Source organism: Saimiri boliviensis, chromosome 16 (genome assembly GCF_048565385.1).
Source record: "Saimiri boliviensis isolate mSaiBol1 chromosome 16, mSaiBol1.pri, whole genome shotgun sequence".
Lineage (NCBI taxonomy): Eukaryota > Metazoa > Chordata > Mammalia > Primates > Cebidae > Saimiri > Saimiri boliviensis.
In genome coordinates this window covers 36,734,792-36,759,911 of record NC_133464.1, presented here as the reverse complement: position 1 = coordinate 36,759,911, position 25,120 = coordinate 36,734,792, and the positions used below count along the sequence as shown (strand labels likewise).

The window sequence follows — 25,120 nt, the reverse complement described above, 5'->3', positions numbered from 1 at the left end:
ATAAATTTATGTGAATGTGTACTCTATCTTATTATACTGTGCTCATTTTCTTCTTGTGAAGAAGAAGGGACAGAGTGGGATAGCATGAGGTTTTATCACACTACTCAGAATGGGCGTAAATTCAAAGCTTATAAATTGTTTATTTCTAGATTTTTCGGCTTAATGTTTTTTGGACCACAGATGAGCACAGGTGACTGAAACTGCAGAAGGAGAAACTATGGATAAGGAGGGGCTGTTGTATTTATTTGGAATATACTGCTAGAGCATTCACAGTTAAAAAATCACAAGAATTTCAGCTTGCTAGTCCAAGTATTTCTTCTGAAAGGATAAAGTCCATATGCTATAGTTTCAGTGACTCACCCTGAACACTTTCCAAGTCTCAGGGACAAAGTCAAGTATCTGTGCTAACATGTGACTAGCAACCTTAACCCACTGTCATTTTCTTCCTGCCTTAGTATGTGATTTACCTCATCTGACAAGGGCCAAAGCTATGGAGAGTGAACCACCTGACACTCAACCCTGCAAACCTGCAAAAAGCAAAAAGATTCTAGTGTGCAAAGCCGTAGGAGAATGATGTCTTCTTTCTCTCTATTTTTCATCTGATTTTCATCTGATTGCTAAATACTTTTTATCTGATTTTTAACCTGAGGATAACTAAATCTTTTTGTCTGATTTCCACTAAATACTTTTCATCTGATTTTTTAACCCAAATATGCCTAAATCTCCAAAAGTGTCTCTACAGAGTAGTCAAAAATATAATCTGTAGCACTGATTTTACTGTAGATTTGTTATCTTATTAAAAGTATTTAAATGATTTATGTACAGCCTTAGAGTTTCATTCTACAACTGAGATTGCACATAAAGTCAATTCCACCTTAATTGTGTCAAGTCTTCTGAATTTCTCTACCACTATATCAAGAGTTCTTGCATGAAAAACGAATTTGTGGCTGAATTTCTGTAGTTTCCCAGGACCCTTCCCCGTGACTACAGGTAAAAGTTCAGGTTATATAAGCAAAGCTTATCATCTTGAATTCTGAAATTAGTAAGTAATTCCACCTTTAATAATTTAAGATGCTAATAGAACAACACAAAACCAGTTCTAGTTACTTTTACTACCTTCTCTTAGGTTATAATGAACCACAACTTTCAGCAACATGGGTTGCAGAGACTCTACAAAACTAATCTAACAACAGCTCTGTTTTTGCTTGTTCTCATGTGAAACACACAGTAAAAAATCTAGCATTATACAGCCCCTGACTACACACTCAGGCCATACCAGAAAGGACACTTTGCACATATAAGCACAGTAAAATACCCATAGTGGGGAAATAAGCGATCAGAAAACCATGAAAATCTTGTATTGAAGCAGTTACTTAAGGGATTCATCAGAAACGATGCAAGAGAAATAAAATTGCTATCCAGTACTTATACATACATATATACATACATACATACATACATACATACACTTTGGAATAATAGGATTCCACTATAGCATAGTGTTAACTGATATATATTTATAGATACATTTACAAATATTGTTGAATGAATCTGAATCTTTCTTTTATGTGTTACGTCTCTTCAATATCTCTTTCTCCTGTACCATCATACCATAAGCTCTTAAGTGGAAGACTGAGTTGGGGTGATTCTGTTGCTTACTAGAGTTCTTCCCTGTGGCCACTAGGAAAATGGTCTGCGCTCAGAAGAACTTGAGTGAATGCTGTCAGCAAACAGAGGCACATATATCGGAGTGAAAAACTACCTAGAACTCTGATATAACTTCTTCAGGGCTGAGACAGTTTTAGTAAATTCCTGTTGATGACTCAAGAGATCCACCACATGCAAAAATAGAAAACTATGGCTTCTCACTCTGCTCACCCTTCACCCAAACCAGGAAGTGACTGCATGTTTCCAGAACTCCAAATGTTACAGAGCACCTCAAGCTACACATCCTAGCTACAAATAATCCCACTGCTCAGAATCTGCCTGCAACCCACAGAGCCTGAGGACGATTTACACACACCAATTCAAGGCAAGATTTTTACTCAGTGGCAGCATTTAATCTTTAAGACAAACAATGATACTGAAAAAGACTCAACCAAACTAGGGACTGAGAGGTTTATTTCTATCCCCGATATTTTGCTCAGGATCTCTGGGAATAGTCGTTCCACCTCTGCCAGCTAGTATCCTCAAGAGCAAAGTGAATGGGGGAACTTGATAGTCAGTAAGGTCTCATCGAGATCCACATTCTGTGAGTTTATTTTTGGATTAAGGCCAAGATAAAAGCAAGATAATGTACAATCAAGAGAGGGAAAATCATCTTTATGATTAAACCCGAAGTAGTGTGCAAGTTGTTAAAATGATTCATTTCCATTAACACACAGCAATCAACAAATACAAGGGCCTCATGAGAGTCAGAAAAAGCACAGTGCCACCTTTAGCTAGTATTTTGTTGTTACACCTTCAGTGACCTCACTAAAACAATTTAGACTCAAGTACAGAGACTCTCAGTAAAGCAATTCCTCTAGACAAAAAAAAAAAAAAAAAAACCTTTAGATTCCTTGATGTCATGATGTTCTTTCTCATTAATTAGTTATTATAGTTACTTAACAGACTTCAAGAAACCGATTAACATTTTATAAACTACATTTTACCTGACTTCAAAATAAAACAAATTCCACAACTACCACACACTGATGTTCAAGGGCCTGAAGAAATGCGGCAGAAAATCTGGAGAGTGAAAAAGCACTAAGGAAAGATACCTCTGACCAGGAAGCCAGCTGGAAATGAGAGTTGCTCACGAACAGCGATGATTCTGCCAAACCAGGTCCAGTCCTCAGTATTAGTTCTCTCTGTTGAACTTAAGAAGTTCTCTTTTTCTAAATAAGCCGGTGGTATTTTCATTGTATTTATTAACATCCACATTATCACTCTGCAGCCAATTATAAAACTTCCCAGGAGTAACCGTTATTGCTTCAAAAGTTAAGTATTTCCTGACTCTGTAATCAGGAAATACCCAGATTGTTTGGGACTAAAGAGCAAAGCTTTGGCTTGCCTTAAAAAAAAAATAAAATTAATTTTGATGACTGTAGTCTTTCCTATACTGTTTAAATAATCCCAAGTGTCCCAAGCTTACTACTTATGAAGAGAAGATTAATATATACTACAATGTCTTTTTTCTTCACACAGTTCACTGATAACAGATGGACTTCAATAAATGTTTCAAAACAGTTATCAATGTGAGAATGAGCTTCCTAAAATACATTTAAACAAAAAGAACGGGATCAATTCTTTTACAATTGATATGAGCTTAACTGCTTGCTATTATTCATCTTTTATAATAACTATAGTAGGCAGAGCAAGATTTAAAGAAGTATAAAAAAATATGTTGAGGAAAAATATTAGGGAACATTTCAAGTAAACTGCAAAGCTGCCGAATGAGAAGGAATGGCAATTTAAACTAGTTTCACTCAGAGACCGTGTGGAAAAGAAATACACTTGCTTTGGAGTAATGCATGGCATTAGGGGAAGGGTAGATTTCCTTTATAATTTTGCTTGTTTAGGAAACCACTAAGATTAGTTTATAGACTATCCAGGCAACATAGAAAGATGTTGAAAATATAACGATATGAAGTAAACGTCAGCATTTTGAGAAAGGATTGACTTGGTCATTTAATGCTATGATTTTTAATTGAGTATTTAAAAATTTCTTCTTCATATAAGGGAAAATGCTGGGGCAGTATACAGATGCCAAGTATCGGTTTATTTGTATTAAAAGAAACACTAACCATTCCTAGCCATTTTTGTAGCCCCAGTGGCCTTAGAAACACACCCAGTTTGTACCATAGTTTTTAGGGTGAAGCTGTCTGACTATCTCATTTTAACTTTTATTCAAAAATACTTCAGAGATTCTTTGTATTTAATTAAAAATCTAAATTATTACTTTATAGTAAATTTTCCACAGTAAAACAGAAATCTAAAACTGAGTCTATTCAAACTAGAATAGAGTAATACACTGATTTTAAAATCATAGAACTGTAAAACAAAGAGTACCCTTAAGGAATCACGGGTCCATCCCGATTGTCTTATTTTACAGATGTGGCAATAAACTGTTAACATCAAAAGTTAAACCACTGAAGAGGAAAATAAAGATTACAAGAGACTAGACTATTTGGGGCTAAAGAAAGCAAGAGTATCTCTGTGACTTAAACCAGAGTCATACCAGTAGCTTTGTTTTTGATCCTTGGGCTACGAGCCAAGACAGTTTCCCCTCAGACCAGGCTTTAGTTCTTAGATATTCTTGGCCACTGTGCTCCAAACCCATTTGTGGTTCAGCTCTCTTCTAACTGCTGCCTTCTTGATGGCTTCTAAGTTAGGCCAGATTATCAGAGAGACATTTCTTAAACCTTTCTACTAAGTTCTCTCCTCTCATGCCATCTCACTGCTCATCTGGTTGAATTCTTTCTGTAAAAGATATGACTTGTGCCTTCTTATCCTGTGACTGTTACAAATGTGTAAAAGTCATCAGATAGAAAATATACAAGAGTAACTCACAAGAAAAATTATGGGGAATCATGATTTAATAAAGAGAATGAGGCTATGAGGCTGGGTGTAGTGGCTCACGCCTGTAATCCCAACACTTTGGGAGGTTGAGCTTAGGCAGGTGGATCACTTGAGGTCAGGAGTTCAAGACCAGCCTGGCCAATATAGTAAAACCCTGTCTCTACTAAAAATACAAAAGTTAGCCAGGCATGGTGATGCACACCTGTAATCCCAGCTACTGGTGAGGCTGAGGCAAGAGAATCACTTGAGCCTGGGAAGTGGAGGTTGCAGTGAGCAGAGATCACACCACTGAACTCCAGCCTGACCAACAGAGTGAGACTGTCTAAAAAAAGAGAGAGAATGCAAACTCAACAGTGGCTGAGTTTAGTGCTGGTGTTACAAGACAGAAGATGGCATGCTTAGGAAGAAGTCAGACGGCAAAGAAGCAGGCAAGAACCGTCACTTTCCAATTCGCTTTCAAAAGCAAAGTCAGGTGGGGGCGTGGTGGCTCACGTCTATAATCCCAGTACTTTGTGGAGGCCAAGGCAGGAGAACTGCTTGAAATGAGAAGTTCAAGGCCATCCTGGGAAACATAGGGAGACCTCATCACTACAAAAAATTTAAACCAGGAAGGCATTGTGGCACATGCCTGTAGCCCTAGCTACTCAGGAAGCTGAGATGGGAGGATCACTTGGGACTGGGAGGTCGAAGCTGCAGTCAACAGTGATCACATCACACCACTGCATTATGGCCTGGGTGATAGAGTGAGACCCTGTCTCACACACAAAAAAAATCAGAATTATCATTTTTAAAGGGAAGTAGTCCATAGCTTCGCATATTAGAAAAGTATACAACATACAGGTAGAGGGCTTTCGCTTAAGTCTGGCTCCAGTATCTATGTTTACCTGCGGAAAAGAAAGGATACCCCTCTCAGTCTCAAGTTTTTCATATCCAAAATGGAAATTACAATGCTCATCTGAAGAGCAACCTAAGAAAAATGAATTAAATGTGAAAATATCCCTGACACAGTGCTGCAACAAGGAAAGCATTTAATAACGTTTAAATCAAAATATAATTCTGACGTGTGGTACGCAAAAAGATGAAATAAGTGAGAAACTATTGCTAAATCAAACTCCCTGCCTTCATGAAATTTAAATTGGGGCAGGGAGATAGGCGAGAAACAATAGAAAACAAGAGAAGTAAAATATAAGGGATTTTAGTGAAAATTTCCAAGGAGAAAAATAATGCTGGGAAGGAAGAAATTTGGAAAGAAACAAAAAATTGAGGAAAAGAGTTGCAATTTTAGAGGAAAGACTCTCTGTAAGATGATACATGAGTAGAAACCTGAAGTCAGCAAGGTCGTGAGCAATATAAATATAAGAGTGAGGAATGTTCTGGGAAGACAGAATATCAAGTACAAAGGCCCCAAGGCACACATTTTCCTGGTGCATTCAGGGAACTGTAAGGAAGCAGCATGGCTGGATGGGAACACCGACTATGGGAGATACCATTGTGGGAGACATGGGAGATCTAAATCATGCAGGGCCTTGAAAGGGCTTTGGCTTCTACTCTTGGTGAGATAGAACACCCTTGGTACAGTGCAGTGCTCAGGTGGAAATGATGTCATCTAAGTGATGCTTCCAAAGTAATCCTTTGGCTACCGTGTGGCAAATGGAGAAGGGTAATGGGCAGGTGTCTACCGCACTCATCCAGGGTGAGCCATTGGTGGCTCATACAGAAGCAAGAGTAAGGGAGGTGGTTAGGCAGCGGCCAGCTTCTGGATATAATTCTAAAGGTACAGACATGATGATTTGTTGATGAATCCAATGTGAGGTCTAGGAGAAGGAGAGGAGGCAAGGATGGCATCACGGTTTAAGGCCACAGGAATCAGAAAAAAATGGAGTGACAGTAGGACAGACTGAAGGTGGGTGATGGCTTAACAGATCAGGAGCTTAGTTTTGGACACATTAATTCTGAGAAGCTTATAGACATTCAAAGGGAGATGTCAGTAGGTAGTTGATTATATGTGTCTGGAACTCAGGGGACAGATCAGGGTTCAGACAGAAAATTGGAAGTTATTAGCATCTAGATGGTATTTAAAGCCATGAGATTAAATGAGTTCATCACAAGAGTGAGTACAGAAGACAGAGAGAGACAGAGACATAGAGAGCTAAGCAAACAGAGAGGGGGGATATCTCTGGGACTTAGCTCTGAGGACACAATGCTTATAGTTTGAAAGATGGAAAAATATGAATGAAAGAAAATACAGCAAGAGCCAGGTGTAAAACCAGAGAGAATGGCATCCTGAAGCCAAGTAAGAAAGGTTTCCAAAAGAAGAGAGTAATCAACACGAGATCATAGGTGACTTCGACAAGAAAAACGGTGGGAGCTAAGGACAAAAGCCTTAATGGTGTCGGTTCAAAGCAAATTTCAGGAATGAAATTCAAAGCATAGGAACAACCTATGAGGGCAGCAGCAGGAGAAACAGTGAGTCAAGAGAGGGTTCTCTCTTGGAAGAAATGGGAGAAATAACAGCTTCCAATAGAGAATACCTAACAGTTAAGGGGAAATCAATTATCTCAAGAAAGAGGGCAGAATTGTTGGAGCAATGTCCTTTAGTAGACAAGAGGGGACAGAATCTAGGCCCAAGGAAGAGGCTGAACTGAACTGGCAGTCTGAAAGGGAAAGGCAGAACAGAAAGGCACAGGTGCAGGCAGATGGCGTGATGGGAGTTTACAGAATTTCTCCTCTGCTTCAATTTTCTCTGTAAAATAGCAAGCTTGCTCATTAGCTAAGATGATGATTGGGAAGAAAATCTAACAGAATATCGAGCATCAACATAAAATTTAATTCAAGGCGGTTTATAGAGTAAGTTGTGAGGTGAAGGCATCTTTAGGACCCTCAAGCTTCTCTTCCTGTGTTCTCTGGATAGCTAAATGTGACCCCTACATGGCATCAAGCATTTTAGGTAAAACTCAGGAATCAGCCACTAATTATAAGAGAGATTTGCCCCTGTGAAATGAACCCGTGTAGGCAAAACTGCTCTCTCTGCCATTACAATGAGATTGGAAGCTATCCTATGAAAGTAATATTTATATAAGGAATACATTTTGAAAAAAGTTTGCATGTAGTTACACAAAAATACTCTAGTTTGTGCCTTACCAAAATTAAAATAACATAATTTGATTTTAAAATATTTGTGTCACGGCTGGGTGCGGTGGCTCATGCCTGTAATCCCAGCACTTTGGGAGGCCAAGGCAGGTGGATCACAAGGTCAGGAGATTGAAATCATCCTGGCTAACACAGTGGAACCCTGTCTCTACTAAAAATACAAAAAATTAGCCAGGCATGGTGGTATGTACCTGTAGTCCCAGCTACTTGAGAGGCTGAGACAGGGGAATCACTTGAACCCAGGTGGCAGAGATTGCATTGAGCCGAGATCATGCCACTGTCCTCCAGCCTGAGCGACAGAGTGAGACTCTGTTTCAAAATTAAAAAAAAAAAATTGTGTCACTTATGAAAAATAACCCTACATTTTTTTCTTAGATATGGATATTTCTATGGACATGATTTCCAAAATGGTGAAATAGAAAATGTTTGTTTGTTTGTTTGTTTGTTTGTTTTTTGAGACTGAGTCTTGCTCTGTTGCCCAGGCTTGAGTGCAGTGGCATGATCTCAAGTTTACTGCAGGCTTCCACCCCCTGGGTTCAAGTGATTCTCCTACCTCAGCCTCCCTAGTAGTAGTCATTTAAACAGTTTTAACTTATGATATGCCTGAATTCATGACAAGAGACGGTTCTGGAATTACAGGCACCCGCCACAATGCCCAACTAATTTCTGTATTTTTAGTAGAGACGGGGTTTCATGTTCCCCAGGCTGGTCTCAAACTCCTGACCTTGGATGATCTGTCCAGCTAGGGCTCCCAAAGTGCTGAGATTATAGGCATGAGCCTCTGTGTCTGGCCCTAAGGCTCACTTTTTTAAAAGCAGTTCAATACCACTTGTACTTGCTCCAAGAAACACTAGAGGGAGCTTTCCCACATTAACTAGTTTAAACTGAAAAAAAAAATTTTTTTTAAAGGTTCTCATAATACTGAAGAAAAAAATGCTCCCACTGCTTACAAAATATTATTACTAATGCTCTCATCTTAGGCTCATAAACAGTAAGTTAACTAGAGTCTTAGCTGGTTAGACAAGTTTGGCAATAAAATAATAAAATGAAGTTAGGCTGAAAAAATCTGAATGCAGCAAAATCAGGACTTGAGGACATTTAATTTGCTAGATACTTTAACGCAGGACACTAAACACAGTAAGAAACATAGGTCTTCATCCTTCATCATGATATAGGAAGTATAAAGTCATCTAAACAAAATGTGAAACGATATGTCTGAATTCATGAGAAGGTTTTGAGCAAGGCTTGGTTGTGCAACAAAATGGGCTTTGGAAAAGGAGGCAAAGGAGCGACGGCTGAGCCCAGAGGGCTCTGGACATGGCAAACTCTAGCTGAGATCAGTAGAGAAAGCTGGAATATTATCAGGAAACAAAAAATGCCACGCATTTCTCAGAATCCTATTTTTGTCCTGACCTTCCATATTACTTCAGATATTTACACCACCCTAACAGATTATTCACCTTGCCGATGAAAATAATATGACATTCTTGAGCTTCTATTCAAAGACTTCGGTTCCTTATAAACATTAACTGCTAAAGGGGCGTATACCTCCCTTCTTCAAAGAAGAAAAATCCTAACTGCAGGCCACCGAGGGATCAAAATGAAAACCCACGTTCAGCTCTCTCCAAAATTAGGCTGGAAGGAAAGGCGATCGCAAGCAACCAGATGCCTGATCTCTGACCCAGACTTGCGCTTTTTGTGGGTGAAGGAAAAGTACTGGTCTCTCCACATAGTAACCATTCATATTGCAGCTCTACATACATGACCTCCAAGCCTCACAGCAGAGGTCAACTCCCCCAAACAAGGCTAGTCATCATGGAGTGTGTCTGATGTGGCTGCTCCTGGGGAATGAAAAATTCATCCTATGATCTCCTGCAGCAAGACTGCTTTTCTGTCCCTCGTTCCTTCCTCCTGTCTGGGACTCTAGTGAACATCATCTAGGAAGGTTCTGATCAGAAAAGGCATTTTCAGAGCTGACACTGGTTGTTGAAAGGTATGCCTCTTCGTTCATTCAGTATCAAATGCCCCTCCCCGCCCCTGCTCTTTTGTGGGCTGGCAAAATGATATCAAGATAAAGTATGTAGCAATTTAGGTGACCCAAACAACACAATTTTCTTGTCATCTTTGATTGCTGAAAAGAATAAAAACAGCCGGGCACAGTGCCTCATGACTATAATCCTAACACTTTGGGAAGCCGAGGTGGGCAGATTACCTGAGGTTAGGAGTTTGAGACCAGCCTGGCCAACATGGCAAAACCCTGTCTCTACTAAAATACAAAACTCAGGTAGGCATGGTGGCGTGTGCCTGTTACCAGCTACCCAGGAGGCTGAGGCAGGAGAATCACCGGAACCCGGCAGGCAGAGGCTGCGGTGAGCCAAGATTGCACCAGTGGCACTCCAGCCTGGGTGACAGAGCAAAACTCTCTCTCAAAAAAAAATAATAATAATAATAACAAAAATAAAATAAAAGGCTTGACACTTTTAGCATCCTGGAGAAAGAATATGCTTCTTCTATGCACCTCACACATATCTGACTTGAAATCAGATTAATAAATATAATACTTCCACAAACAATACACCCCTATTTTTGGTCTCTGAAATGTCACCATATTGCCTGAAAGCCACCTGGAAGCAGGCGCTGTCTCATGACCAGCCTTTGCCCAGCCATGCCAGGCCCTGCCCACTCTCTGAATGCATGCCCTGTGGACAGAGATGCCCTCTTTCCCTCAACAGAACTCAATCCCACGACACTGTGACCTTTCAATTGATTTCTCTTCCATCATTTGTTAGTATTTCAAGTACATTATGGAAACTCAGTATCCCAAAGCCTCTTCAAAAGAATTTTTACTTCTCAAATTTTATGTAGGTCAAACATACATAAAATTTTAACTCCTTAAATGTCTAATTTTAACTCCTTAAAGAAGCTCTCACTTTAGAATTTTAAATAGAATTTCTGACACTATTTTTCAGGACGTAATAGCCTTAATTCTTTCATACCCAAAACGCCCCCTTAGGTCTACATTAAAAAGATTAATGATTATAGCAATGCTTCCCAATGAGACTGAAGATCAAAGAAGATAAGGAAATCTGTTCTGTGGTTCCCAATAATTAGCCTGTATAATGTGATAATGGGGCCTGAAATCATTTTCATCAAAATTCCTAAACAAAGGATTTATCTGAGCCACAGTCTTGCCAAATTTCACAACTTCAAAGTCAGAAACCAGATTCAAAGCAAACTCGCAGCCCTCATTTCTTTTCACACATGAACTGCTTTCAAGAAAGGGTAAGATGATCCCAACAGTAAATCATTTATAAATGATGTACCAGCTATAATAGATACTGTTTTGTCAAAATAGCACTCACTTCATTTAGAACAAATGGTTTCTGTGGATGCTGCCAATCCTTGCACCCTCTCCCAGATCCAATCTTCCCACCCACATCCCTCCAAAGTAGCCAATATAAACTGCAGGTGATCAAATCTGGTCCAGTGACAGGTAAAGGGCTGCAAATGGCATGGGACCCAAGCCAGGTCAATGTGAGCTGCTCCCTAATATTTGTCCAACAGAAGATGAGACAGGGCTGTTTCTCATCTGAAGTCTCAAGTGTTAAAGAAATTAGTCTGGTACCATACTCCTTCACTGCGGAGAGCCAGTCTGCAGTCACAAAACAAAACCAAGAGGAAAGAAACTAGATCCATGTGGGGAGAAAAAGTCCTGGTGGGGTCCAGTCTCTGGCTGTGAACATCCCTGGAGGTGTGGTGAATGAGCTCTTGGTCTCCTCCAATTCTGGGGGCCACTCCAGGGTCCTTTCACACAGGTGATGGTTTTCACCCTTGCCTCTAAGAGTTCTAATCAGTACACGAGTCTAGGAGAATATATATTAACAGAGTAGCTAAAGAATGAGTGAATGTTACATATAACCTGTTGAACCCAATCACTGGGATTGGGTTAATCTGCAATGACTGAAACCCAAAATAGCAATTGATGACACAAAACAGAAGTTTATTTCCCTGTCACATGAAAGTGTAGTTAGCAGTTTGGGGTTGTTTTGGTTCTGCATCGCTTGTCATTAAATATCAAAGGTCCAGCTGCCTTCTATCTTGTGTCTCTGTCTTGGGGGCCTCAACCCCATATCTCAAAATAGTTTCAATTGTATTCCAGGCAGCAGGATACAAAGAAGGAGTTAATAATAAGAAAAAGAGAAAGAAGGCACCTCCCACTGCCACACACACCATAATGGATACTCTCTTATTTAAGGAAGGTTTCTTCAAGCTGCCACACAGCAAATCTACTTACACCCAAGTGGTCAGAACCAGGGGCACTCCTAGCAACAAGAGAAGCTAAGAAATGCAGTCTTGACTCTAGATACCCATTCACCTAGTTCAAAATTCCATTACTAGAGAAGAAGGGAGAACAGACATCAGGAACAACTGTATTCTTTTCATAATGATCAACAATGCATTAGAGACAAGTCAATACAGTTAGAGCTCTTCAACAAAGAAAAGCTGGGGATAGATACAAGTCAAAATATTTGAATTATGTAATGCTTCTAAAAATAAAGAACTCAAGTCAAAGCTGTAGAGATATGTCCTTAATAAAGTTAGGACTGAACTTGAACTAGGTGTTTCAAAACCTTCTAAAATTGAAAAAAAAAAAAAACAGAAATTTTTATGATTCACTTTCAAAGACTGTCATAGGACTATTCCTTTTCACCCAAAGAAAACAACGCACATCTGCTGATAATATGATTAAGCTGCAACTACAGATATCATGAAATGCATATCTTTTCCAAATAGAACCACATAATCTTGGTGACTTTTTTTTTTTTTTTTTTTTTTTTTTTTTGAGATGGAATCTCTCTCTGTCACCCAGACTGGAGTGCAGTAGCATGAACTTGGCTCACTGCAACCTCTGCCTCCCAGGTTCAAGCAATTCTCCTACCTCAGCCTTCTAAAGTAGCTGGGATTACAGGCATATATCACCACATCCAACTAATTTTTGTATTTTTAGTAAAGACAAGATGGGGTTTCACCTTGTTGGCCAGGCTGGTCTCAAACTCCTGACCTCAGGTGATCTGCCAGCCTCAGCCTCCCAAAGTTCTGGGATTACAGGCATAAGCCACTAAACCTTACCTTCTGCTGACTTTTAAGTAAAACTTTATATTTCTATAGAGACCTAATAGGGCAATAACCCACAAATAATGATCTGAAACTTACTTCAACCAGTAATATGTTTCCACGTGTATTATTCTGGCACAGTCACAAAGCAATGTAATTAATCAATAACTATAATATAAATAAAATTCCTTAATTTCATTTCAGCTTAGGAAATATAGATCAATTCATTCCAATAGGCCAAACATAGAGAAAAGTATCATGTGTGTAACCAGCATTCACCCTGTCACAAGAATTTACTGAGCAATTGAGGGCTAACTGTTGTTGTCTGTAACTTTTCATTTTAATTATTTGGAGTATGTATATACATCCCTGTCTTCATACACAGTATATATCAGGCATAATATAAATTTTTCTGTCTGATTCAAAATGTGAACGACATGCCTTCTCTAGTTCCTAGCCAGCTGCTAAATAAATATCAAAAACTGTTGAAACAGTAGAGTGGAGAACTTTAAACTTCAAACAGAGTGAGGCTGTTAAATGGCAAATAGGCCCCAGATTGTATCCAGGAATCATACCTTTTTGTCTGTGAATGATAGTTATGGCCATATCTGAGACTTTGTTCTCCAAAACTATAAAACGAAGAGGTCTGAGACACAAATTATTTTCTGATTCTTAGTACTAACACCATGCTGGTTTCTAGAAAAAAAAGTCTCAGAAGTTTTCTTTAATGCAGGTTTCAAAATGGCCCTGAAAGTCAATGGGAAACAAAGGGCCCAGATGCAACAATGATGTGATGCAAATAACACTGCACTATCCCATTGGCACTGCAACTATACCTCAAACACAGATGAGCAAAAGCAACACATCCAGTTACTCTGCTAACTATTCCAGCATGAGTTCACTGACAAAGACCAATCCAAAAATATACATTATATATGTAACATATATATAAATACTCTGATTGGTCTGGTTGGCCTTTTACATATATATATTATATATATATACATATATATATTCTGATTGGTCTGGTTGGTCTTTTACATATATATATTATATATGTACACATATAATACATATATATATATATATATATATATATATATATTCAGATTGGTCTTTTTCAGTATGTGTGTGTGTGTGTATCTATCTATCTATCTATCTATCTATCTCTTAAACCAGGATCGATCGATCTATCTATCTATCTATCTATCTATCTCTTAAACCAGGATCTATCTATCTATCTATCTATCTATCTATCTATCTATCTATCTGAAACCAAGTCTGATAGAGTTCACTGGGGAATCTTTGCTACAATTAATATATAAAAGTAGTATGCAATTATATATTAATGGCATGCAAAATATACTTCTAATTGCTAGGAACTGCTTGTTACCTTAAGTTCCTCTTTCAAACATAAACATGATTTGGGGGTTTTATACCTTAAAAGTTTCAAAGCTATAAATTAAAGTTATTGTAATATGTTAATGAGTAGTGCATTAGTACCATGGCTATATGTGGCATCGTTAGTGTAAAATCTATCAGCATGATTTTATTCCTTATCTTTTGTTCAATCTTTGCCTGTTTTCCACACATATCAACTTATGTAATAAATATACATCAATATAAAGTTCGATTTTACTAAAAGTTAGTTTAAATTATTGGAAATTCTTCAAATGCATATTAAATCTATATTAATAACTAGAAACTTTTGAAATGTTTTGTTTTAAAATGATCAGCTTTAAAAAAAAATACAAAAATCACCTACTCATTCTTATGCTGCTTTCTCTTGATGTCTAGATTTTCATGAAACTCCATGGTTAGAAAAAGGAAACAAAAACTGCTGAACTAATGACCTAAACAATGAGAGAAAACACCACCTGGTGCCACAGGTTTGTGACCAGTGGCCATCAGTGATACGGACAGAAATTTGGGCATGATAGTAGAATTTTTTCTTGTATTAACTAAAAAGATAAACAGATAACCTAGCTCTCTCTTCAGTACAGAAGTTAGCATGATGATGAAGGGGGAAAGTTGATGACATTAATAAGAATGAGGACCTATGATAAAATTTTTATATTCAATAATTCTTATTCTCACAACTATCCAAGATAGGGCCTATTAATCCCACTTGTGAAAATAAATTGGTCTATCTTCTCAATTTTTCTATACTTCTAAATGTGCTCCAAAAAAATATCTGTTAAAAAATAATAAACTGGAAAACTGATGATCAGAGAGGCCATTGTTTGTTTCAAGTTTAGAAGATTCACATCAAATACATATGCAGCTGAAGAAAATAAACAGGTTTTGAATAGAACTTAGAATTTAGAACTTACACAGTATCTTTCAAAGCTTCATTTCTAAGCTTCTGCAAAACATTCAACATTTCCAGTATGGCAGCTTTATAAACTACTTATGTCAATTGGGTAAATTTATTATTTAACAAGTCTTTGTTTCTATTTTCAGGTATAAAAATGAACTAATTTAGGTTTTGAGCTACATTTTTAAAAAACCCTATATATATAAAAAGTGCATGTAAACATCTCAATCACATAACATCATGACTGAATTTAACATCCGAAACTTTTACACATATCCTCTAAAAATTGGCATATAATAAACAAGAAAACAAAAATCCAGAGAAGCTAAAGGACTAGATCAAAATAACAAAGCTAAATTATTACTTGATTTACACAAATGTGAATTTTTATACATACACACACACCCACATGCATACACACAGGACACAGCTTTTCAAGATACATCTAATTAAAGAAGGTAAATCTCCAGTATTCAATAAAATCAATATGTTCAATGCCAAATATTATCAAAATGTATGACAGCATATTCCTTTGAATTATTGTCTTTTTAAAGTCTGCCAACTTCACTAGATTTCAAGGAATATGACAGCAGGAAATATATATATTTTGTTCACCACTAAACACCCCATGTCTGTCACAATGTCTAACAGGAGTTCAATACTCAATAAATATTTGATGACTTAATGAACACTCTAAGAATCCAGCAGCCTCTTTGGAAACGTGAAATCTCATAAACCAAAATGTCAATTTGACTTACATCTATTACAAACATACAATGGACCAAGATATTGAACAAAGACGAAACACTGTTAAAATATTTGATGGTTAACTGACATTCGAAGTCCTTGAGGTCTTAAATAGCCTCATGTCAGAAAATAATTCATCAGTCGCAAAAAGAGACCTTGTCACTCTCCTGGGTCAGTTAAAACTCCCAGTTTTAGTTGATAAAAATCTACCAAACAACACATTTACTGTTATTGATAAAATTGAGATATCTAAAAGAAAGCTAGTGTTGAAGTACATCAGTTTTGTTCATCTGACTCTTTTTTTTTTTTTTTTTTTTTTTTTTTGAGAAGGAGTCTTGCTCTGTCACCCAGGCTGGAGTGCAGTGGTGTGGTCTCAGCACACTGCCACCTCTGCCACCCAGGTTCATGTGATTCTCATGCCTCAGCCTCCCAAGCAGCTGGGATAACAGGCATGCACCATCATGCCCAGCTAGTCTTTGTATTTTTAGTAGAGACAGTGTTTCACCGTGTTGGCTTGGCAGGTTCAAAAGTCCTGGCCTCAAGTGATCTGGCTGCCTCGGCTTTCCAAAGTGCTGGGATTACAGGTGTGAGCCACCACACCTTGTCTCATCTGGACTCTTCTATTAAGAGGCAGACACTTTTTAATCTTTCTGTCTCTAGAATGGTAATGAACTAGTAAGATTATTATTTTTTCAATCTTCAAGGGATGTAACACTGACTTTATAAACAGTCAACCCTTATTTTCTTCAGTCTACGTTCTCAGCATTTTATGTTCCCACACATTAACTCTATTCTATGTGAAGAAGTAAGAAAAGGAAGAAAACTCACACCTTCTTATTCTTTATCATGGTTTCCACAGGACCACTTCCCATGGGAGTCCTGATGAAGCTAGCCTAATACAGTCCCCATAATTTCTGGTATTATGCCACTGGAAGAGTTTTCATCATCGCCATCCAAATGAACAGAAGAGAATTTCTGTTCTACAAAAAGATCCTTGCCCCTTAGTCCCCAATCCCTGGTTTTTTTTTTTAACTCCAGAATGCCCTCTCTGTAACATCTAGAATCCCCAGTTACGCATGGGTCACAAACTTTACAATAAGACAGATCTGGGTTCCATTCCCGGCTTGATCACTTATTAGCTATGTGATTTTGGGGCACACTTTTAAAACTCTCTTAACTTCAGTATCATCCTTTATAAAATAGGGATAATACCTGTAACCTAAAAAAAACTGTGGGAATAAAGTTTATATAAAGCACCTAATGTTGTATCTAACATAGTTTCTTAATAATATTAATAAAGTGGATGAATTATTAACTTGTTAATAAAATTAATAAATATTAACTATTTTTCTCCACCTCTTCATTATGAACCAATTCCATGATGTACAAAAAGTCTCCAATGTATTACAAAGAAATCATCATGTGCCACAAACACCAGTCCTTCCTCACGGTCCCTATTTGTCCAGTGAGCGAATGGGCTAGAACTGCCACTCCATCACTTATTTCACTGTCGAAATAACTATACCTTGCTTTTCTACTTCAGCCTTAGGATTTCTCATTTTAAACAAACGGCAAGGGGTAATATATTTGCCTATAACAAGTTACAATATTTATCAAATGATTTAAATTTCTTCTGTATTCTTAAAAAGAAACACAAGAATACCAGAAACTGCTTCATATTGTTGCTTCAACTCTTCCCTAATAAAAATTTGACCTGAAACCTCTGGCAATTCACCTTGAAATGAACTCCCCACCTCCAGTTGCTTCCTGATTGCCCAAATATGAGTGAAAGTTATTGGCATCCCCAAGTCTGTGCCATCCACAAACAACTATCATTGCAGGTTCACTCAAATCAAAAAACATTTACTGAATCCCTTCTCAGTGCAACAAGAACACGGAAGGCATGGTGTGCTAGGCACTATGCATACAAACATGAAAAGGAAATGGTCTCTCTAAATGAATAGATCCAAACACACAAAATCATATACAATGACACAGAATGAAATAAGTGCTGTATGGCTACATGTTTACTGTACCAATCTACGGAGATGGATGTGAAAATAATAAAGGAAATACTAGCAGACAATACACTATAGACACAACATAATATTTGTAACAGCACAGAAAGATAGCTGAACACTAGAAACCCTTTGAGGGAGGCTGATTCAGTGAAAGGGAATCTTTTTAAAACGGAGAATCTCCACCATTTTTCTACTTCAGGTGCTCTTTCTACCTGTGATTAGCTCTTTGTTAACATCCAAACCTCCAGCTCCCCTCCTTCCTCTTGCCTCTCAAATCCACACTAAACAATACAGCCAGGTTATTCAGCCTGAATCAAACATGCAGCCTCTGAAATTTGACCTGAAATTTGACCTCTTGCAAAGTTTTTCCCACAAAATTTACTCAGTGAGAGCCCAGTATCTATTTACATGAAGTTCCAATTTGGAGACTATGCATCCAGGACTCCCAAGTATCATTCCATGTTTTTCTCTCACTATCTCATTTCAAATAAATTACACTGGGCTGCTTGCTGCTTCCTCAACTGCTCCAACTTGTCTCCTTGACACCTTTGCATATACTGGTCTTTCTGCCTACAAAACCTTCTTTCACATCTCTTTAAAATTGTGTTATTCAAGATGATAGCTTCCAGCCATGGGTGGAGATGAATTTAATATGACTAGGAAAAAGATTTTTTAATTAGAATTAACTTTAATTAATATATATTAAAATTTTAAAACAGATGCCCTATTCAGTTATTGGAAAACTTTAAAGTATGACGAATGGAAGAAACTGTATGTGAATTTTGTTTTTCAACTGTTAAATTTTGTACACTCTATATATAGATCACATATTTCCAATGAAAAGTAAGCTTCTTAATTGAGATGTGGTATGTGCTGGACATATAAAATGCAGTCAATTTCAAGGACTTAGAATAAAAAATGTTAAATACCTCAGTAATTTTATATTGATTATAATGCTGAAATTACAATATTCTGGGCATACTGGGATAAATAATATATACAATTCAAATAAATTTCACCTGTCTCTTTTTATTTCTTTTAATGTGTTTACTAGGAAGTTTTAAATTACACATGTGCCTCACATTATATTTTAATTGGACAGCAACTGCATTAGAATTCTATCTCTATATATCCTTTAACGGGAAGTTAAATGTCATAAACTCTATTAAAAGCCTATCTTGGGTCAAGCACAGTGGCTCATGCAAGTAATCCCAACACATTGGGAGGCTGAGGCAGGTGGATCCCCTTGAGGCCAGGAGTTCAAGACCAGCCTGGCCAACATGGTGAAACCTCATCTCTACCAAAAAAAAATACAAAAATTAGCTGGACATGGTGGTGAGCACCTGTAGTCCCAGCTACTCAGAAGGCCGAGGCATGAGAATCACTTGAACCTGGAAGGTGGAGACTGCAATGAGCAGTGAGCTGAGATGGCACCACTACACTCCAGTCTGGGAGACCAAGTGGGACTGTCTTAAAAAAAAAAAAAAGCCTATTCTGAATTCTGAATTCTTTAAATTCTAAAAAGGAATGACCTTGCCCCCACCTCAACCATGACTATAGTAGGCATGCAACAAATTTATTTATTTACTGAATAAATGGCTGAAGCGCTTTGTTTTTATCTTCATTGTCCTTAATACATTTGGACTTGTACAGTAGTTCCTCCTTATCTGCAGTTTCACTTCCTGTGGTTTTAGTTACCCGCAGTATAGTACAATAAGGCAGTCTGGGGAGAGTCCCCATTCACGTAACTTTTATTACAGTATATTATTATATTTGTTCTATCATTATTATTGTTGATAATCTCTTGCTGGGCCTATTATATTTTAGCATAGGTATGTATGTATATACAGGAAAAAATAGAGTATAAATAGGGTTTGGAACCATCCACAGTTTCGGGCATCCATAACTGGTCTTCTTGCCTTATGTCTCCTACAAGAGTCTCGATTCCTTGCTTAGCATTCTTTCTTACCTCGTCATCTATTTCCTGGGTACATGGTCTACCAGTTTTCCTGAACTATTCTTTCTCATCTGCTGCTCTACAGCTCTTAAACCATTTCAAAACTTTTCTACGGGCCAGGCGCAGTGGCTCACACCTGTTCTGGGATTACAGAATTCCAGCACTTTGGGAGGCTGAGGCGGGTGGATCACTTGAGGTCAGGAGTTCAAGACCAGCCTGGCCAAAATGGTGAAACCCCATCTCTACTAAAAATACAGAAATTAGCCAGGCGTGGTGGTGGGTGCCTATAGTGCCAGCTACTCGGGAGGCTGAGGCAGGAGAATCAGTTGAATACGGGAGATGGAGGTTGCAGTGAGTGGATCGCACCAATGCACTCCAGCCTGAATGACAGAGTGAGGCCACGACTCAAAAAAAAAAAAAATCTCATCTCCAGTGATCTGGACACCTGCAGCACCACATCCAGTCTACCTGGCAGTAACTTTACAGTTTCTCAAATATTCTACTTTAATTTGGGAACCAGAAAAGATAAAGAAAAAAAAAAGCTTCTTTAAAAAAAAAAGGTTGCCACTGCAAAATGAGGCTAAAAATTTGAAAATTCAGTGATGATAAAAGATTTCTTTACATAAATACCAGCTAAATGGTTTTCTTATGATTAATCTACGAATTTGTGGGCTGATTCAGAGAAAAAGAATTTGGGAAAGATTATTCCTTCCACAACTCTGAAATAAACAAACAAAATTCATCTTAACTTTTTAAAAACTCCAGTTATAAAGTAACTGAAGAAAAAAGTTTCTGAAACCTCTATGCCTTTATTAAATATTCCTAAAAATTTTGTTTGCCCTATAAATATTGGATAAGTACTTATGCTTCTTTGAGCCTAGTGAATAGAATGTGAAGAACATAAAAACATCACTAATATATCTTCCATGCAAATTGCCCGTAAGGTACATCAGCAGATAGTAAGATGTCCTCAGAGAAGAAGAAAGAGACCATAGGCTGCTCACTGCCCAGCAGCCTGGAAGGCCCATTTGCCCACAATTCCCCTCAGAGAAACTTCCCTCCATAGCCCTTTCCAACGGTGCCCTACCCCAGAGCCTGCGACATCAATGCACACCTCCAAATCACCCACAGCAACCTGGTGCTTCCCGCTCAGAGCCCTTATGGCACTATATTTAGCCACCCAATAGCATCTTCCTCTCCCACGGGCGTGTGTCATGCCTCTTACCTGTCCCAAGCACAAGGCCTAGCACGACTCCCACTCAATAGATGTTTGTGAAATAAACTAACCAATGAATGAGCAAGCAAACAATCAAAGAGAAAATGGGGGTTCTGCTCACCCTCCTAGATCACCATACTAAACAGGTTCTTCCCTGAACCTAGAGTGTTTGCACATGAGAAGAGAGTGTTAATCAAATTAAGAGTGTCACCTGAAAAGCAGGTGCCTGTTCTAAAAAGAAACGCTGATAGCAGCCTCTGCGTGACCATTGCTAATGCAAATACATGAAGAATTTGAACGTGAACATCTGGGAAAGTTAGCTCTTTGTGAATAATATTTGCTATGAACTTACTGTGTGTACTTTCTAGATAATAATAGCTATCACTAATAGAGCACCTATAAGCTGGGCATTGTTCTAAATGCTTAATATATTTTATCTCCTTTAATCCTCATAACTACCTTTTGATCCTTTGAAGTAATTCTATTATCTTCATTTCACTGCTAAGAAACTGTCCTAGATTCTGCTAATTTATTGAATCCACTCACAAAATCATGTTAACTGGATCAAGAAAGTGAATTTGACATTTTCCAGTCTTGAGACGGTAACATCAAAGACTATGAGATTATAACAGGAACTAGACATCAAACACTCGGTCTCCGTGACAGTGTCTGCTTATGATTAACGGCGTGCACCATAAAGCCCTTGTGTCCTGCTATGATCCTGAACAATTAATATTTTTATAAACATCCTAAGTTTAATTTTACCCTACAAGGCTTATCAGTAAATACTAAACAGGAAACAAAAGGATGAATGAGCTGTTAACACACTGCTGCATTAACAAATATCTATATCAACTGGGTCAAGCTACCACTGAGACCATCTGAAACATACAAATTCAAACCACTGCATTAAAGTCTTGAGCAACAAATTTGGACCAAAAGCCATGAAAATCATTTAGTAGCTCTAAAAACAAACGCAGTGAAATAAAAGTTTTCATGAACACATTATATACTTTTTACATAGCTTCACAGTTCTTATAAATACACATGCTATAAAATAATATGATGTGCTTTTTAATACAGATTTGTTATTTTCTTTCCTGATACATGCTCATTGTAAAATAGTAAGAGCATAAAGATTAGTACAAATAAGAAAACACTGATCCAGGCAATATCACTACTGAAATTTTAGTGAAGACCTCTTCACACATCTCTCAATAATAAAATACTTAACATAGGTACAAACTTTTGAATAAATAGACTCCTTCTAAACAAAGTTTTGTGACCTCCTTTTTGTGCTTGAAAACATGGTTTAGGTATTTTTCCTTGTTGATAATTGAGATCTTTATCATTATTTTTAAAGTGCTTTCTAAAATAGCAATTCTCACTCTTGAAAACTGACTGCTGAGAGACCACTAAGAGCTTTTATATTTATGGTTCTATCAATCAATATTCATCATTTTAGAAATTATAGCTGAGAAAATTTTAAATATGATTAATTCACTTAATATAATCACAAATCATTATATAATAAATATTTTTATGACAATAACTTCACTTTTAAAATAAAAACGTGTGTGTGGAGACTGATACTGTTTTACATTTTTGTAAATGTAATATCTGACTTAGTAAAAGGTAGCTAGATTCCCTTATCTGTTTCTGCACTCAATCTGCCATGACATGAAGAACATCTAACCTCCCACAAGTATATAAAAATGGAAAAGGGTACATTTTCAGATAATGGTTAATGTTATTTTCTGATAGTATCCTCCAATGTATGATTGTTCCTTAAAGGTTTGCAGCAATGTGAAATTTGAAACTGTATCAGTGAACTTTCTACATTCTGCCCCACTGAAATCCATTTCTTTATCTTGCACGTCCAAAGGATCTTTTTAACAACCCATGATTTTGTAACATACACTGGTCTTTTGGGAAGTACTGGTTCAGTGGATTATGCAAATTTTGACATTGTATTAAATGTTATCAAGACATTACATTCATTAATATCACCACCAATCTCATCAGAGTCTTCAGCAAACTATCAAGCTCACAGTGACAAACAGAAGTCTTCCCAAAAGTCTAAACACACCCTGTCAGTTGTTTTTCTTTAAGCGGCATGATCACTTTGTTCATTTTCAAGAATATGTCTGCCTAACACCCAAGACTAAAGAAACACATTTTGCTACAAGTCATTCTTTCAAGTAAAAATGGTGTTCCACATAAAAAAAGGCTAGTTCAGCTAACAGCTAGTATTAGCTTTCTGTTACTGCCTTAATAAAGAACCACAAACTTCATTTATTACCTTACAGTTCTGCAGGACAGAAGTCTAGAACAAGTCTCATCAGATTAAAATCGTGGTGGTGCTGGTAAACTGTGATCCTTACTGGAATCTCTAAAGGAGAATTCATTTCTTTATAATCTTCTGTCGGGCTGTCACCTGAGGGCTGTTCCCAGCTTCTAAAAGACATCCAAATTCCCAGCCCTGTGGCCACCTTCTTCCATCTGAAAAGCCAGCAATGGTGGGTTGAGTCCCCCTCACATCACTTTAATTTGACCCATCTTCTACCTTCCTCTTCCCTGTTAAGAACTCTTGTGATAAGATTGGGCCCACTTGGATAATCCATGATTATCTCTGCATCTTGAGGTTCTTAACTTTAATCACACCTACAAAGTTACTTCTTACATACAAGGTAATATATTCACAGGTTCCTGGAATGAGGGCAAGGACATACTTAAGGGGCCATAATTCTGTCTACCACACAACTCCTAAAACTGTACAAATGCTTTTCCTCTACACCAGCACTATATTTGGCATGCCATTCCCACTTTCTCATGTATTTTTTAAAATGTGTTCTCAAGGGTTAAATTTTACAAAATCGAATAAATTCTACTGATTCAATAAGCAGATTAAGATCATCCCGAAATGGGTCTGACTATGGTTTTTTTAGCTATGAATTATTGATTGTGAAGAATACAGTGACTGCAAGTAGAGTTTGGTGCCACTGCACTGGCTCCTGCTAAGATGCCAGCAGCTTCATCTACCATTGCTTTTGCACCATCTGTGCAAATGTCAACATGGTGAAAAAGACAAATAACGTCTTAATTATGATCAAAATAGTTTTGACTTGCTGACCCTGTGAAGTATCTCAGGGTATCCCAGAGTTCTGCAAACCACACTTGAGTACCGTGGTTCTAAACTCTTCCATGTGTCCACAGTAATAAAGTGCGACAACAATGACTCAATTCAATTATCTGCTCGCCATATGGGCATATAGGTTATAATTAGAATTTTATGCCCTCCAACATTGTTCAAATAGGCTCCAATACAGCTCTCCAGTTTACTGGCTTGCGTGGCCTTGCACGGATTTACAACCAGCTGCTCTAACTTTAGTTTTTTATGTATAAAATGGTTTACTGGTATCTGCTTTGAGTGATTATTGTAAGGATTTGTGAAATTAAATGACAGCAGACACATGCTTGGCCCATAAGTGCTCACTAAAATGATAGTTATTGTTGCCCACCATCCATTCGGGGTTCAAATTTTTTGCATGTGATTGTTTTTTAAAAATAACAGACCTACTGCAATATTCCAGACTTTTCTTAACTTGTCACACTTCCAACTGGAAAGTACTATGCTTACTTGATTCCAGTATATTTCCAGGAGTACTCATTCTACAGACTGATCATGCTCATGTTAGAGAGCTATCCTGCAGCCAAAACGAATTATAAACAGCCTTAATAGAAGACTTTGGGAAAAAAGATAAAACTATTCATCATACTCTCACTGTTTCATATTAAAGTTAGGTTACACCCCATCTCTTTTCTGTGTACTTTTATTTAATTCTGAGGCTACATTAGCTTTTTTGATGTATTTTGCTTTTTCAGAAAAGCAGTGTAAGTAAAAACAGACAAGTTTGTAGAAAAGTTCGATTTTTATCTAACTATTGTATCTCCAGAATTGGTTTTAGTTTTTATTTTTTAATAACAAAATTATAATAATTATGAGAAACAGTTAAACAGGTTAACTAAATAAC

At 37.5% G+C, this 25,120-nt stretch overlaps 1 protein-coding gene across 5 annotated transcripts in view; it reads right to left on the bottom strand.

Moving 5' to 3' along the window:
* TBC1D4 (TBC1 domain family member 4) overlaps positions 1-25,120 on the bottom strand; it is a 178,937-nt gene that overhangs the window by 72,154 nt on the left and 81,663 nt on the right. The window contains exon 1 of one of the 5 annotated variants that reach the window (XM_074387608.1): positions 2,763-4,000. The exons of the other annotated variants lie outside the window; for them this stretch is intronic. The gene's annotated coding sequence lies outside the window, so the exon portion shown is untranslated. Of the gene's footprint in view, positions 1-2,762; positions 4,001-25,120 lie in introns of those variants that run through there. 5 annotated transcript variants of the gene reach the window in all.